Source organism: Opisthocomus hoazin, chromosome W (genome assembly GCF_030867145.1).
Source record: "Opisthocomus hoazin isolate bOpiHoa1 chromosome W, bOpiHoa1.hap1, whole genome shotgun sequence".
NCBI lineage: Eukaryota > Metazoa > Chordata > Aves > Opisthocomiformes > Opisthocomidae > Opisthocomus > Opisthocomus hoazin.
The window spans coordinates 15,635,104-15,650,730 of record NC_134453.1 but is presented as its reverse complement, the minus strand read 5'-3'; positions in this window follow the sequence as shown (position 1 = coordinate 15,650,730).

Sequence of the window (15,627 nt, the reverse complement as noted above, 5' to 3'; positions counted from 1 at the left end):
TTGGAGAGAGCCCTTTTTAGACAGCTAAAGCAAATACATATTATAATTCCAACAGCAAGTAACACGATACATATGCGCAAAATTTCTATAATTAAGTTGTTAAGCCAAGCGGGCAGATTACCAAAGAGCGAGGTGAGAAATCCATCAAAAAATCCCTGGTTTTGTTGTATTCGATTGCTGTACTGTTCGAGCCATTGTAATTGCTTGTGGATGGACTTAGTATGATCGGAGAAATTCATACAGCACATGCCTTCAAAATCCTCACAACCATGTCCTTGGGCCAGCAGTAAAAAATCAATTGTGGCTCTATTTTGCAATACTGCATGTCGTAGACTACTCTGATCTTCTAGCAGGGATTGCAAGACTTTTGTGGTAACACTGGCTTGCTTCTCTGCCCAGCATGTCAATTTCCCTAGCTGGTTTAACGCTGCGCCGGCGGCGGCACCGGGCACTAATAATGCCATAAATACTCGCTCGGTGGTACTTGGGCGAGTGATTCGATCATCGCAGTTAGGAGGAAGACCCGTAACACCTCGTTTGGGATGAGTTGTTACCTTCTTCCACCACTGTCGATCTGGAGCTAGCAATGTCAGCTGACCTAAGTAACAGGTTACGAGGAATTCCTTGCCATGCCCTGTCGCCACAGATTAAAAACATGTCAGGAGGCAAGGCTTTAGGCGTAGCATTATTCCACAAGGGAAAACCACCTTCCATCCCGTAGGCGCCCAGACTTTGGGGGCTACTTTTGTTCGTATCATTGGTACCAAAGAAGGTGACAGCTCTAGAGTGGCCCTGATAGTCATAATAAGAAGCAATTGGAGTGACATTTCTTCATCAACGACCTGGATGAAGAGTTAGAATGTACCCTCAGCAAGTTTGCTGACGACACCAAACTGGGAGGTGTGGTAGATACACCAGAAGGCTGTGCTGCCATTCAGCGTGACCTGGATAGGCTGGAAAGCTGGGCAGAGAGGAACCTGATGAGGTTCAACAAGGGCAAGTGCAGGGTCCTGCACCTGGGGAGGAACAACCTCATGCACCAGTACAGGCTTGGGGTGGACCTGCTGGAGAGCAGCTCTGCGGAGAGGGACCTGGGTGTCCTGGTGGACGACAGGTTAACCATGAGCCAGCAGTGTGCCCTGGCTGCCAAGAAAGCCAATGGGATCCTGGGGTGCATCAAGAAGAGTGTGGCCAGCAGGACGAGGGAGGTTCTCCTTCCCCTCTACACTGCCCTGGTGAGGCCTCATCTGGAGTACTGTGTCCAGTTCTGGGCTCCCCAGTTCAAGAAAGATGAAGAGCTACTGGAGAGAGTCCAGCGGAGGGCTACAAGGATGGTGAGGGGACTGGAGCATCTCCCCTACGAGGAGAGGTTGAGGGAACTGGGCTTGTTCAGCCTGAAGAAGAGAAGGCTGCGAGGGGACCTTATAAATGCCTACAAATATCTGAAGGGTGGGTGTCAGGAGGATGGGGCCAAGCTCTTTTCAGTGGTGCCCAGTGACAGGACAAGGGGCAATGGGCACAAACTGAGGCACAGGAAGTTCCGTCTGAACATGAGGAAGAACTTCTTCCCTCTGAGGGTGACGGAGCACTGGAACAGGCTGCCCAGGGAGGTTGTGGAGTCTCCTTCTCTGGAAATATTCAAGACCCGCCTGGACAAGGTCCTGTGCAGCCTGCTGTAGGTGACCCTGCTTCGGCAGGGGGGTTGGACTAGATGACCCACAGAGGTCCCTTCCAACCCCTACTATTCTGTGATTCTGTGATTCTGTGATTCTGTGATTCTGTGACATTGGCCCACCCTGACTGGTTGAAGACATGGTGATGGTTAAGCCTAGCAATAGCAGGCCCTGCAAATACAAAACAAGTTTGAGTCCAGTTTTCGGTTGTGTTACCAATCCTCATCGATCCTAGCAAGTTCAACTCTTGAGGATCCCAGGGCAATGTGCGATTCAGACCTTGTATGAGTTTGGCACTGCAATTACTCACTTGAATCTCCTTTGTACATCTGCCTGCACTATAATTAGCAAAATGAGTAACATTGTAACTAGGTACTCCTATTAGACAGGTGCGAAAAGATTCTGTTGCGGAAGCAAGAGACAAACAAAATGCTGATTGGCCCGTTTTGTTCACCCAGGTAACCCATAGATTTTGTCGGGGCTCAATGCGGTAAAGGGTTTCTTCGCCTACTATAATCTGACAACATGTAAAGAGTACGTCTAACAGGGTAACCACTCGTTTTCCTGCCATTCCCTTCAAAACTGATGTAAGCATCGCACTCTCGTCTTTCCCCCTCCGCTTTGGGGACGGTCCAAACAGCAGGCACTAACTTACTTTGGCTATATTAAAAGGACTACTTACCCATACGGTTTTAACTCTCTGGTTTGCTAACCTTACTTACTTCAAGCGGCTACAGAGATAAGCATCGCTTCCTTTTGTCTTGAGCTTTATAACAATTAAAGCGCGAGCTACGCTGCGCCCTATTAAAGGCACTGATCACACCGATGCTTGGCAAACGATATTCAACGCCGCCGCTACGGTTAGCAAGTGCAACAGTTACATAAAACCCGAAGCTTACAGATCTCACAAAACATCACAGGTGCTATCGGTGACAAGTACCTCCTGGTAACCACTTATATACTCCTCCCTCTATTCAGGTTACTTCTACTTGATTGCTCTGCTCGTGAGAGTCTGCTTGTTGCTCCTTGGCTAACTTGTCTTGCTGATTCAAAGCAGGCTTCACGGCTCGGCTAGGCACCCAGACTGGACCGCGATCTGTGGAAACGCACATATAACCTCGACCGTTAAATATCACTGGTACGGGTCCAGCCCATTCTCCAGTAGTCGGGTCTCTATAGATCACTTGAAACCGCAGTAAAGTCGTTGCACTATTGAATTTTAAGTTCTGGTGATGCACCACAACAGGCGGTGCCTCCTGATCACCCATAAGGCACAAATAGTTTAAAGTAAAAAGAACTCGATGCAACCTTGATTGCGCTTCTGTTTCAGCTCCTCGCTGTTTATCTAAGTAGTCTTTCAGCACACGATGAGTGCGCTCTATGAGGCCTTGCCCTGTCGGAGAATGTGCAATTCCCGAGGTGTGCTTAATTCCCCACGTCAGCAAGAATGATCTCAGCTTTTGACTGACGTAGGCAGGTCCATTATCGGTCTTAATTTCTTCAGGGACCCCCAGTACTGCAAAACACGAAAGCAGATGTTTACAAACATGTTGCGCTTTCTCCCCAGGTAAAGCAGAGGCCCATATCATTTTTGAAAAGGTGTCTATTGTGACACGCATATACTTCAGTCGCCCAAATTCGGAGAAGTGCGTGACGTCCATCTGCCACAGCGCAAGTGCCCGTAGCCCTTTTGGATTTACTCCTTGGCCTACACCTGGTCCTTGGTTTCCGCACTTAGGACAGGCCTGTACAATATAACGAGCCTCATTCTCTGTCAGTCCAAATTGCCTTCGCAGACCTCTTGCATTTTGGTGAAAATTCTCATGACTCTGTCTGGCCTGCTGAAACTTGTCTACTGGAGGCATAGGGCATGCGGGACTGACTAAGTTGTCAGCAATCTGATTGCCGTGCCCTAGTCCCAGATCCCGTTGGTGGCTACGCACATGAATGACACAACAAGGTACGGCCCGTTGAGACAGTACGGTCTGCAACTGGATAAACAGCTTGCCTAATCTAGGATTGACTGCCTCCCTAAGCAAGGCATCCGGTATTCGAGGCACTATCCCGGCTACATAAAGGGAGTCAGTTACAACATTTAAAGGCTCATTTAACCAATTAGTTAAAGCCCAGACCACGGCAGTCAGCTCTAAAATTTGCAGCGAATCTCCATCCTGTCCTTGTATCATATGATGACACCACCGGCCCCCTTCTTGCCAAACACAAACTGCCTTACGCAGCCTCCTGCCTGCATCTGTATACACTGTGATTCCTTCGGCCAGCGGCTTCTCCTGAACTCTGGACTTCTCAAGCCATAGATTACGCTTCAAGAACTGCCACAATCTCCCTTTCGGCTGTCGGGATTGTATCCTCCCATCATAGCCTAACAGAGCTTCCTGTATGGGTAGAGCATGCCTCAACCACCATTCCAAATCTGCTGCTTTGACCGGTATACTGATGTCCTGCGGCTCTTCCCCTGATATTTCCACTATCCTCGTCCTACCTTTTCTGATTATCTCTCCCACAGCTTCTGATCGTGTCTGTGTACTAGTCTTTGGCTGCACACTTAAAAATACCCACTCTAGTATGTAAAATGGATCATCGCCCCTAATAGGCTTGTCAGTGGCAAAATCAGGACTATTCAACGATGCTGTACAGGAAGGAGTCTCCCCCTTCTTGTTTTGCCACTGACAAACAAGGGCATACGGTGACTCTGCAGGGTTACAAATAAGCAAGGAAACAGGTAGGGTTAGCAATCGCCTAGCAGTCCAAGCTGTTTGAAGCTTCTGTACGATGTGTTGCAAAGCTGCTTGTTGCGTCTGCGGTAGGGTGACTGCTGTGCTGGGATGTGAGCCACGTAGTAGTAATGTCAATGGTGCAATGTCAGCATTGGAAATACCAGCACAGTTGCGCACCCACTGGATATCTCCAAGTAAAGTCTGTACATCAGTCAATGTGCGCAAATTTGTCGCTAACTCCACCTTCTGTGGTCCGATCTTTGCGTCAGAGATGCGCCACCCCAAATACTTCCATGGTGCAGATCGCTGAACCTTTTCCGGGGCAATGACAAGGCCCTTGCTGGCTAAAACAGTACTCAGCTGTGTCAAGGAATCGTCATTGAACGCTTCCTGTTGACAGCAGAGGATGTCATCCATATAATGATAAATGAGTGTATTCGGCCATTGCTCCCTGAGTGGAGCTAAGGCCCAAGCCACATAAAGTTGACACAGCGTGGGTGAGTTTCTCATGCCTTGCGGCAAGACAACCCACTCATATCGCTCTGAAGGTGCTTGCTTTGTTGGTTACCGGTGTCGAAAAGGCAAACCGTTGAGTGTCCCGCGGATGTAAAGTATAGTGAAAAAACAGTCTTTTAGGTCAACAACGATCACGTGCCAACCCGACGGAAGCATAGCAGGTGATGGCATTCCAGGTTGTACAGCTCCCACGGGTTGCATCTGCTCATTAATCTTACGTAGGTCGTGTAAGAGGCGCCATTTGCCGCTCTTTTTTGGAATGACGAAAATGGGGGTATTCCATGGGCTGACTGAAGGCTTGATGTGGCCTGCAGCGAGTTGTTCTGCTACCAATTGCCTGTTATTTGCAGTCGCTCTTCTGTCATGGGCCACTGCTCAACCCACACGGGTTCGTTGGAAAGCCAGGTTAGTGGTGGGTTGGGCGACTGCTCGCCAGTGCCCATAACTAAAAAGGGGTAGTAGTTAGTACAACTCCAATTTGACTCAAAACGTCGCGCCCAATTAGGGCTGAAAGAGTTTCGGGCAGCTGCATGACATAGACCTTTAAATTGACGTCCTGCCCTTCAGGAAAGGTTATTTGCACAGGGTATTGGCTCATCATGGGAGTGGAGTGTCCCCCCACCCCTGCGATAGCCGTTGTGGGAACACTTAGTGGCCACTCCTCTGGCCAAACACCCGTACTTACGATTGTCATCCATTAACCTGTACCACAGGACAGGCTAAGGCTTGTGTATCTCTCATAATGGTGGCAACGTTCCACTGTCCATCTAGGATGGCATGTCTTATAACACCGCTCCAGCGGGTAGGTGTGATCGGTGCCGGAGACCCAGCTAAACATTTCAGAGAGGAAGCCTCATTTTCCCGGTGGGGGGGGTTGGTAACGATTGACATATGCTGGAACTGCAAGCTCATGTCTTGAAGACTCTGCAAAACTGACTGCAAAAGAACGCACGCTTTTTTTCCTTGCAATTCATTCTGGCCGCCATCAGAGGGCGTCGGGAGTGGAGACGCCTCACTGGAAGATGGCAGGGGTGGACAGAGAGGAGGGGCCGATGTTGCAGGCCGTGCCCCAGGAGGGGCTGATGTTGTAAGCCACGCCCCTTCTCCCTCCCCCTCTGGGGGTGGTACTAGCCGCTCCTCCCCTCTTCCAGAAGGCAGCCGCTCCTCCCCTCTTTCGGAAGACAGCCGCACTTCCGCACCCGACTCCTCCCCGCTCCCCGGGGGCGGTCGTACTACCGCGTCCGGCTCGCATTTCGAGTTGATCTCTCTGGCAGCAACTTCCGGTGGGCCCCCCCCCCCTCTGCGCCCAGACCGGAACCGTGCTCGCACTCGCTCGAATCTCGGCAATTGTGTTACAAGTGATCCCAGTCATCCCTCTAAAGGCAGGTAGCCCGAAAACCCATGATAATGTCCCAGGCTTAGGCGCGTGATCTTTCCCGGGCTCCGGAGCTAGCATCTGAGCAGCAGCACACGCCACCTCTCGTTCAGCTTTCATGGATTTTAAGGTCTGTAATACTGTTCGCCAGAGCTCGCGGACGGCTTTTATCTCCTTTTCTTCCTTGTCCTCCCCCGTTATTGTCCTTTCCCACATAGTCTCTCCTAACTCTTGCCATTCCGAGACGGAAAACAGTAGCGGGGTGTCCGCAAAGTGACCCCATCGTTGCCCCAGTTTAATCAACTTCATGAGTTGCTTTGCCGTTGCATCTATTCCTCTCTTAGAGAGAATACCGACGAGCAACGTTGCCGCAGCATCCACCTCCATGCCTGCGACCACGGCCTCCACGTTAAATTTTAGCTGCGCCAGGCTGCCCGAGTGTGGCTCGAAAATTCCTGGGAGTCGGCCGTCCGTGTCTGCCCTGCGCGTTCGCACCCAGGCAGGACCCTCCCAGCCATTACTCCCACGCCCCCTCTCTAGCTGCTCACCGCAGACCGAGGGACTCCTGCAGGGAAACTGTCCATCTGCTGCTACCAAATGTTGGCGTGGGTTACGGAAACGTTGTAACGATGTGACCCCAATATGAGTATGATCGTTCACTTTTATTAGTCAGCAAAAACAAGGTTTATATAGCAAAACTATTACAGCATCTGAATGGTTAAAACCCCAACCCATATATAGGCAAAACTACTGCAACTCGTTGTGATTGGTGCAGAGCTGCATCTCGAAGTGAATAAAGTACTGTGGCAGGAAACAACAACGTGGCAGGAAGGAAGTGACAGTGTGGCAGGAAACGGTCACATTCCCTCTGCTCCAGTGTCCCGAGCTCGTCGCTCTGCCTTCCCGGCAGGGTTCCGTGTCAGCCGCTCCCAAGGCTCACTTCCAGATCGGAACCTGGGTTGCTCACCGCACCAAGCTATGTCCCCTCTCGTCCAGACAGGACTCCACAAGCAAGCAGCCCCAGTCTCTGTGCGCCTGTGCGAGCAGTACCATGGGTAGATGAGGCTGACCAACATCTTTCCAGGCTAGCCCCTTCTGGGTAAGAGTTATCCTGAGATGCTCGCATATTCGGGACAGGGGTGCGGTGGGCGCCCAGCAAAGAACCCCTAGGCCACGTTTGAAGTTTGAGATGGCAAGGCAAGCAAGCAGCCCCCGTCTCTCTGTGCGCCTGTGCGAGCAGTGCCATGGGCAGATGAGGCTGAGCAACAGCTTTCCAAGCTAGCACATTCTTGGTAAGAGATATCCTGAGATGTTTGCGTATTCAGGTCAGGGCTGTTGCGGGCACCCGCAGAGACCACCTAGGCTACGTTAGAAGTTTCAGGTAGCAAGGGAAGCAAGCAGCCCCAGTCTCTGTGCGCCTGTGTGAGCAGAGCCATGGGCAGATGAGACTGAGAAACAGATTTCCAGGCTGGCCCTTTCTGGGTGCGAGCTATCCAGAGACTTTAGCATTTTCGGTGCAGGGCTTCTGGAGGCACCCGACAGGGACACCCGGGATTTGTTTGAAGTTTGAGGTGGAAAGGCAAGCAAGCAGCCCCAGTCTCTGTGCGCCCGTGTGAGCAGGTGCATGGGCAGATGAGGCCAAGCAAGAGATTTCCAGGCTATCCCCTTCTTAGTAAGAGATGTCCTGAGACGTTTGCATATTCGGGTCAGGGCTGCGTGAGGCCCCCGCCAAGGACCCCCTAAAATGCGTTTGAAGTTTGAGGTGGCAAGAAAAGCAAGCAGCCCCAGTCTCCGTGTGTGCCTGTGGGAGCAGGGCCATGGGCAGATGAGGCTGAGAAACACTTTTCAAGGCTATACCCTTCTGGGTGCGATCTATCTGGAGATGTTCGATTCTTCAGTGCAGGTCTGCTGGATGCACCCGGCAGGGATCCCCGGGCTATGTTTGAAGTTCGATGTGGCAAGGCAGTCAAGCAAGCAGCCCCAGTCTCTGTGCGCCTGTGCGAGCAGTACCATTGGCAGATGAGTCTGCGCAACAGCTTTCCAGGCTAGCCCCTTCTGCTTGCGAGCTATCTGGACACGTTCGCGTATTAGGGTCAGGGCTTATGGAGGCACCCGGCAGGGACGCCCTGATTACATTTGAAGACTGAGGTGTCAAGGCAAGCAAGCAGCCCCAGTGTCTGTGTGCCTGTGTGAGCAGTGCCATGGGCAGATGAGGCTGAGCAACAGCTTTCCAGGCTAAACCCTTCTTGGTAAGCGATATCCTGAGACGTTCGCATTCTCCGTGCAGGGGTGCTGGAGGGACCCAGCAGGGAGCCTCGGGCTACGTTTGAAGTTTGAGGTGGCAAGGCAAGCAAGCAGCCCCAGTCTCTGTGCGCCTGTGCGAGCAGTGCCATGGGCAGCTGAGGCTGAGCAACAGCTTTCCAGGCTAGCCTCTACTCGTTAAGAGATATCCTTGGGTGTTCGCATATTAAAGTCAGGGCTGTGGGAGAGGCCCGGCAAGGACCCCCTAGGCTGCGAATGAAGTTTGAGGTGGCAAGGCAAGCAAGCAGCCCCAGTCTCTGTGCGCCTGTGCGAGCAGTACCATTGGCAGATGAGTCTGAGCAACAGCTTTCCAGGCTAGCCCCTTCTGCTTGCGAGCTATCTGGACACGTTCGCATATTAGGGTCAGGGCTTATGGAGGCACCCGTCAGGGACGCCCTGATTACATTTGAAGACTGAGGTGTCAAGGCAAGCAAGAAGCCCCAGTGTCTGTGTGCCTGTGTGAGCAGTGCCACGGGCAGATGAGGCTGAGCAACAGCTTTCCAGGCTAGCCCCTTCTTGGTAAGATATATTGTGAGACATTCGCATATTAAGGTCAGGGCTGTGGGCGGGCCTGGCAATGACCCCCTAGGCGAATTTAGAAGTTTGATATAGAAGGGCAAGCAAACAGCCCCAGTCCTTGTGCGCCTGTGCGAGCAGTGCCATGGGCAGATGAGGCTGAGCAACAGCTTTCCAGGCTAGCCCCTTCTAGGTTAGAGATATCCTGAGACGTTCGCATATTATGGTCAGGACTCTGGGAGGGGCCAGGCAAGGACCCCCTAGGCTGCGTTTGAAGTTTGAGGTGGCAAGGCAAGCAAGCAGCCCTAGTGTCTTAGTACCTGCGCAAGCAGTGCCATGAGCAGATGAGGCTGAGCCACATCTTTCAAAGCTATCCCCTTCTGGCTGCGATCTATCTGGAGATGTTCGCATTTTTGGTGCAGGTCTGCTGGAGGTAGCCGGCAGGGATCTCCAAGTTATGTCTGACGTTTGAGATGGCAAGGCAAGCAAGCAGCCCCACTCTCTGGGCATCTGTGCGAGCAGTACCAAGGGCAGACGAGGCTGAGCAACACCTTTCAAGGCTAGCCCCTTTTTCATAAGAGATGTAGTGAGACGCGCGCATATTCGAATCAGGGCTGTGGGAGGGGCACGGCAAAGACCCCCTAGGCTACGTTTAAAGATTGAGGTGACAAGGCAAGTAAGCAGCTCCAGTCTCTGTGCATCTGTGCGAGCAGTGCCATGGGCAGATGAGGCTGAGCAACAGCTTTCCAGGCTAGCCCCTTCTGGATGGAAGCTATCAGGAGATGTTCGCATTTTTGGTGCAGGTCCGCTGGAGTCACCCGGCAAAGACACCCAAGACGCGTTTCGAGAGTGAGGTGGCAAGGCAAGCAATCAGCTCCAGTCTCTGTGCATCTGTGCAAGCAGAGACATGAGCACATGAGGCTGAGCAACAGCTTTCCAGGCTAACCATTGCTTGGTCATAGATAACCCGAGGCATTCTCATTTTCGGTGCAGGGCTGCTGGAGGGATCAGGTAGGGAGCCCCAGGATATATTTGAAGTGGAAGGTGGCAAAGGAATCAAGATACACCAGTCTCTGTGCGCCTGTGCGAGCAGTGCCATGGGCAGATGAGTCTGAGCAACACCTTTCAAGACTAGTCACTTCTTGGTAAGAGATATAGTGAGACGCGCGCATATTCGGTTCAGGGCTGTGGGAGGCGCCCGGCAAGGACCCCCTAGGCTACGTTTGAAGTTTGAGGTGGCAAGGCAAGCAAGCAACCTCAGTCTCTGTGCGTCTGTGTGAGCAGTGCCATGGGCAGATGAAGCTGAGCAACAGCTTTCCAGGCTAGCCCGTTCTTGGTAAGAGATATCCTGAGACGTTTGCATATTCAGGTCAGGGCTGTGGCAGGCACGTGACAAACACCCCCTAGGCTACGTTTGAAGTTTGAGGTGGCAAAGGAATCAAGATATACGAGTCTCTGTGCGCCTGTGCGAGCAGTGCCATGGGCAGATGAGGCTGAGCAACAGCTTTCCAGGGTAGCAAATACTTGGTAAGAGATATCCTTAGACTTTCGCATATTCGGATCAGGGCTGAAGGAGGCCCCTGGCAACGGACCGCCAGGCTACGATTGAACTTTGAGGTGGCAAGGCAATCAAGCAGCCCCAGTCTTTGTGCGCCTGTGCGAGCAGTGCCATGGTCAGATGAGGATGAGCAACAGCTATCCAGGCTAGCCCCTTATGGGTGCGATCTGCCTGGAGATGTTCGCATTTTCAGTGCAGGTCTGCTGGAGGAACCCTACAGGGATCCCCGGGCTACGTTTGAAGACTGAGGTGGCAAGGCAAGCAAGCAGCCCCAGTCTCTGTGCTTCTGTGCGAGCAGTGCCATGGGCAGCTGAGGCTGAGCAACATTTTTCCAGGCTAGCCCCTTATGGTTGCGAGGTATCTGGAGACTTTCTCATATTCGAGTCAGGGCTGCGGGAGGAGCTTGGCAAGGTTCCCCTAGGATAACTTTGAAATTTGAGGTGGCAAGTCAAGGAAGCAGACCCAGTCTCTGTGCATCTGTGCGAGCAGTGCCATGGGCAGATGAGGCTGAGCAAGAGCTTTCCAGGCTAGCCCCTTTAGGGTGCGGGCTATACGGAGACTTTCGCATTTTCGGTGCAGGGCTGCTGGAGTCACCCTTCAGGGACCCCTGGGCTATGTTTGAATTTTGAGGTGGCAAGGCAAGCAAGCAGCACCAGTCTCTGTGCATCTGTGTGAGCAGTGCCTTGAGCAGATGAGGCTGAGGAACAGCTTTCCAGGCTAGCCTATACTTGGTAAGAGATATCCTGAGACGTTCGCATTTTCGGTGCAGGGCTACTGGAGGGACCCCGCAGGGAGTCCCAGAGTACGTTTGTCGGGAGAGGTGGCAAGGCAAGCAAGCAGCCCCAGTCTCTGTGCGTCTGTGCGAGCAGTGGCATGAGCAGTAGAGGCTCAGCAAGAGCTTTCCAGGATAGCCCCTTCTGGGTGCGAGCTATCTGGAGACGTTCTCATATTTGGGCCAGGGCTGCTGGAGGCACCCGGAAGGGACACCCGGGCTATGTTTGAAGTTTCAGGTGGCAAGGCAAGCAAGCAGCCTCAGCCTGTGTGCGCTTGTGCGAGCAGTGCCATGGGCAGATGAGGCTGAGCAACAGCTTTCCAGGCTAGCCCCTTCTTGGTAAGTGATATCCTGAGACGCTCGCACATTTGGGACAGGGAGCGTCAGGCAACCGGCAAAGACCCCCCTAGGGTACGTTTGAAGTTTGAGGTGGCAAGGCAAGAAAGCAGACCCAGTCTCTGTGCGCCTGTGCGAGCAGTGCCACGGGCAGATGAGGCTGAGCAACAGCTTTCAAGGCTAGTCCCTTCTGGGTTCAATCTATCGGGAGATGTTCGCATCTTCTGTGCAGGTCTGCTGGAGGCACCCGGCAGCGATTCCTTGGCTATGTTTGAAAATTTAGGTGACAAGGTAAGCAAGTGTTGGCGTTTTTTACGCATCCGTTGTAACGATGTCACCCCAATATGAGTATGATCGTTCACCTTTATTATTCAGCAAAATCAATGTTTATATAGCAAAGCTGTTACAGGATCTGAATGGTTAAACCTCCAACCCATATATAGGCAAAACTACTGCAACTCGTTGTGATTGGTGCAGAGCTGCATCTCGAAGTGAAAACACTACTGTGGCAGGAAACAACAACGTGGCAGGAAGGAAGTGACAGTGTGGCAGGAAACTGTGACGTTCCCCCTGCTCCAGTGTCCCGAGCTCGTCGCTCTCCCTTCCCAGCATGGTTCCGTGTCAGCCTCTCCCAAGGCTCACTTCCGGATCGGAACCTGGGTTGCTCAACGCACCAAGTTATGTCCCCTCTCGTCCAGCCAGGACTCCACAATTCCCCCTTCTTGTTTTTGAGCAAGCCAGGTTTGCTTCGTCATCTTGGAGAGAGCCCTTTTTAGACAGCTAAAGCAAATACATATTATAATTCCAACAGCAAGTAACACGATACATATGCGCAAAATTTCTATAATTAAGTTGTTAAGCCAAGCGGGCAGATTACCAAAGAGCGAGGTGAGAAATCCATCAAAAAATCCCTGGTTTTGTTGTATTCGATTGCTGTACTGTTCGAGCCATTGTAATTGCTTGTGGATGGACTTAGTATGATCGGAGAAATTCATACAGCACATGCCTTCAAAATCCTCACAACCATGTCCTTGGGCCAGCAGTAAAAAATCAATTGTGGCTCTATTTTGCAATACTGCATGTCGTAGACTACTCTGATCTTCTAGCAGGGATTGCAAGACTTTTGTGGTAACACTGGCTTGCTTCTCTGCCCAGCATGTCAATTTCCCTAGCTGGTTTAACGCTGCGCCGGCGGCGGCACCGGGCACTAATAATGCCATAAATACTCGCTCGGTGGTACTTGGGCGAGTGATTCGATCATCGCAGTTAGGAGGAAGACCCGTAACACCTCGTTTGGGATGAGTTGTTACCTTCTTCCACCACTGTCGATCTGGAGCTAGCAATGTCAGCTGACCTAAGTAACAGGTTACGAGGAATTCCTTGCCATGCCCTGTCGCCACAGATTAAAAACATGTCAGGAGGCAAGGCTTTAGGCGTAGCATTATTCCACAAGGGAAAACCACCTTCCATCCCGTAGGCGCCCAGACTTTGGGGGCTACTTTTGTTCGTATCATTGGTACCAAAGAAGGTGACAGCTCTAGAGTGGCCCTGATAGTCATAATAAGAAGCAATTGGAGTGACATTTCTTCATCAACGACCTGGATGAAGAGTTAGAATGTACCCTCAGCAAGTTTGCTGACGACACCAAACTGGGAGGTGTGGTAGATACACCAGAAGGCTGTGCTGCCATTCAGCGTGACCTGGATAGGCTGGAAAGCTGGGCAGAGAGGAACCTGATGAGGTTCAACAAGGGCAAGTGCAGGGTCCTGCACCTGGGGAGGAACAACCTCATGCACCAGTACAGGCTTGGGGTGGACCTGCTGGAGAGCAGCTCTGCGGAGAGGGACCTGGGTGTCCTGGTGGACGACAGGTTAACCATGAGCCAGCAGTGTGCCCTGGCTGCCAAGAAAGCCAATGGGATCCTGGGGTGCATCAAGAAGAGTGTGGCCAGCAGGACGAGGGAGGTTCTCCTTCCCCTCTACACTGCCCTGGTGAGGCCTCATCTGGAGTACTGTGTCCAGTTCTGGGCTCCCCAGTTCAAGAAAGATGAAGAGCTACTGGAGAGAGTCCAGCGGAGGGCTACAAGGATGGTGAGGGGACTGGAGCATCTCCCCTACGAGGAGAGGTTGAGGGAACTGGGCTTGTTCAGCCTGAAGAAGAGAAGGCTGCGAGGGGACCTTATAAATGCCTACAAATATCTGAAGGGTGGGTGTCAGGAGGATGGGGCCAAGCTCTTTTCAGTGGTGCCCAGTGACAGGACAAGGGGCAATGGGCACAAACTGAGGCACAGGAAGTTCCGTCTGAACATGAGGAAGAACTTCTTCCCTCTGAGGGTGACGGAGCACTGGAACAGGCTGCCCAGGGAGGTTGTGGAGTCTCCTTCTCTGGAAATATTCAAGACCCGCCTGGACAAGGTCCTGTGCAGCCTGCTGTAGGTGACCCTGCTTCGGCAGGGGGGTTGGACTAGATGACCCACAGAGGTCCCTTCCAACCCCTACTATTCTGTGATTCTGTGATTCTGTGATTCTGTGATTCTGTGACATTGGCCCACCCTGACTGGTTGAAGACATGGTGATGGTTAAGCCTAGCAATAGCAGGCCCTGCAAATACAAAACAAGTTTGAGTCCAGTTTTCGGTTGTGTTACCAATCCTCATCGATCCTAGCAAGTTCAACTCTTGAGGATCCCAGGGCAATGTGCGATTCAGACCTTGTATGAGTTTGGCACTGCAATTACTCACTTGAATCTCCTTTGTACATCTGCCTGCACTATAATTAGCAAAATGAGTAACATTGTAACTAGGTACTCCTATTAGACAGGTGCGAAAAGATTCTGTTGCGGAAGCAAGAGACAAACAAAATGCTGATTGGCCCGTTTTGTTCACCCAGGTAACCCATAGATTTTGTCGGGGCTCAATGCGGTAAAGGGTTTCTTCGCCTACTATAATCTGACAACATGTAAAGAGTACGGCTAACAGGGTAACCACTCGTTTTCCTGCCATTCCCTTCAAAACTGATGTAAGCATCGCACTCTCGTCTTTCCCCCTCCGCTTTGGGGACGGTCCAAACAGCAGGCACTAACTTACTTTGGCTATATTAAAAGGACTACTTACCCATACGGTTTTAACTCTCTGGTTTGCTAACCTTACTTACTTCAAGCGGCTACAGAGATAAGCATCGCTTCCTTTTGTCTTGAGCTTTATAACAATTAAAGCGCGAGCTACGCTGCGCCCTATTAAAGGCACTGATCACACCGATGCTTGGCAAACGATATTCAACGCCGCCGCTACGGTTAGCAAGTGCAACAGTTACATAAAACCCGAGGCTTACAGATCTCACAAAACATCACAGGTGCTATCGGTGACAAGTACCTCCTGGTAACCACTTATATACTCCTCCCTCTATTCAGGTTACTTCTACTTGATTGCTCTGCTCGTGAGAGTCTGCTTGTTGCTCCTTGGCTAACTTGTCTTGCTGATTCAAAGCAGGCTTCACGGCTCGGCTAGGCACCCAGACTGGACCGCGATCTGTGGAAACGCACATATAACCTCGACCGTTAAATATCACTGGTACGGGTCCAGCCCATTCTCCAGTAGTCGGGTCTCTATAGATCACTTGAAACCGCAGTAAAGTCGTTGCACTATTGAATTTTAAGTTCTGGTGATGCACCACAACAGGCGGTGCCTCCTGATCACCCATAAGGCACAAATAGTTTAAAGTAAAAAGAACTCGATGCAACCTTGATTGCGCTTCTGTTTCAGCTCCTCGCTGTTTATCTAAGTAGTCTTTCAGCACACGATGAGTGCGCTCTATGAGGCCTTGCCCTGTCGGAGAATGTGCAATTCCC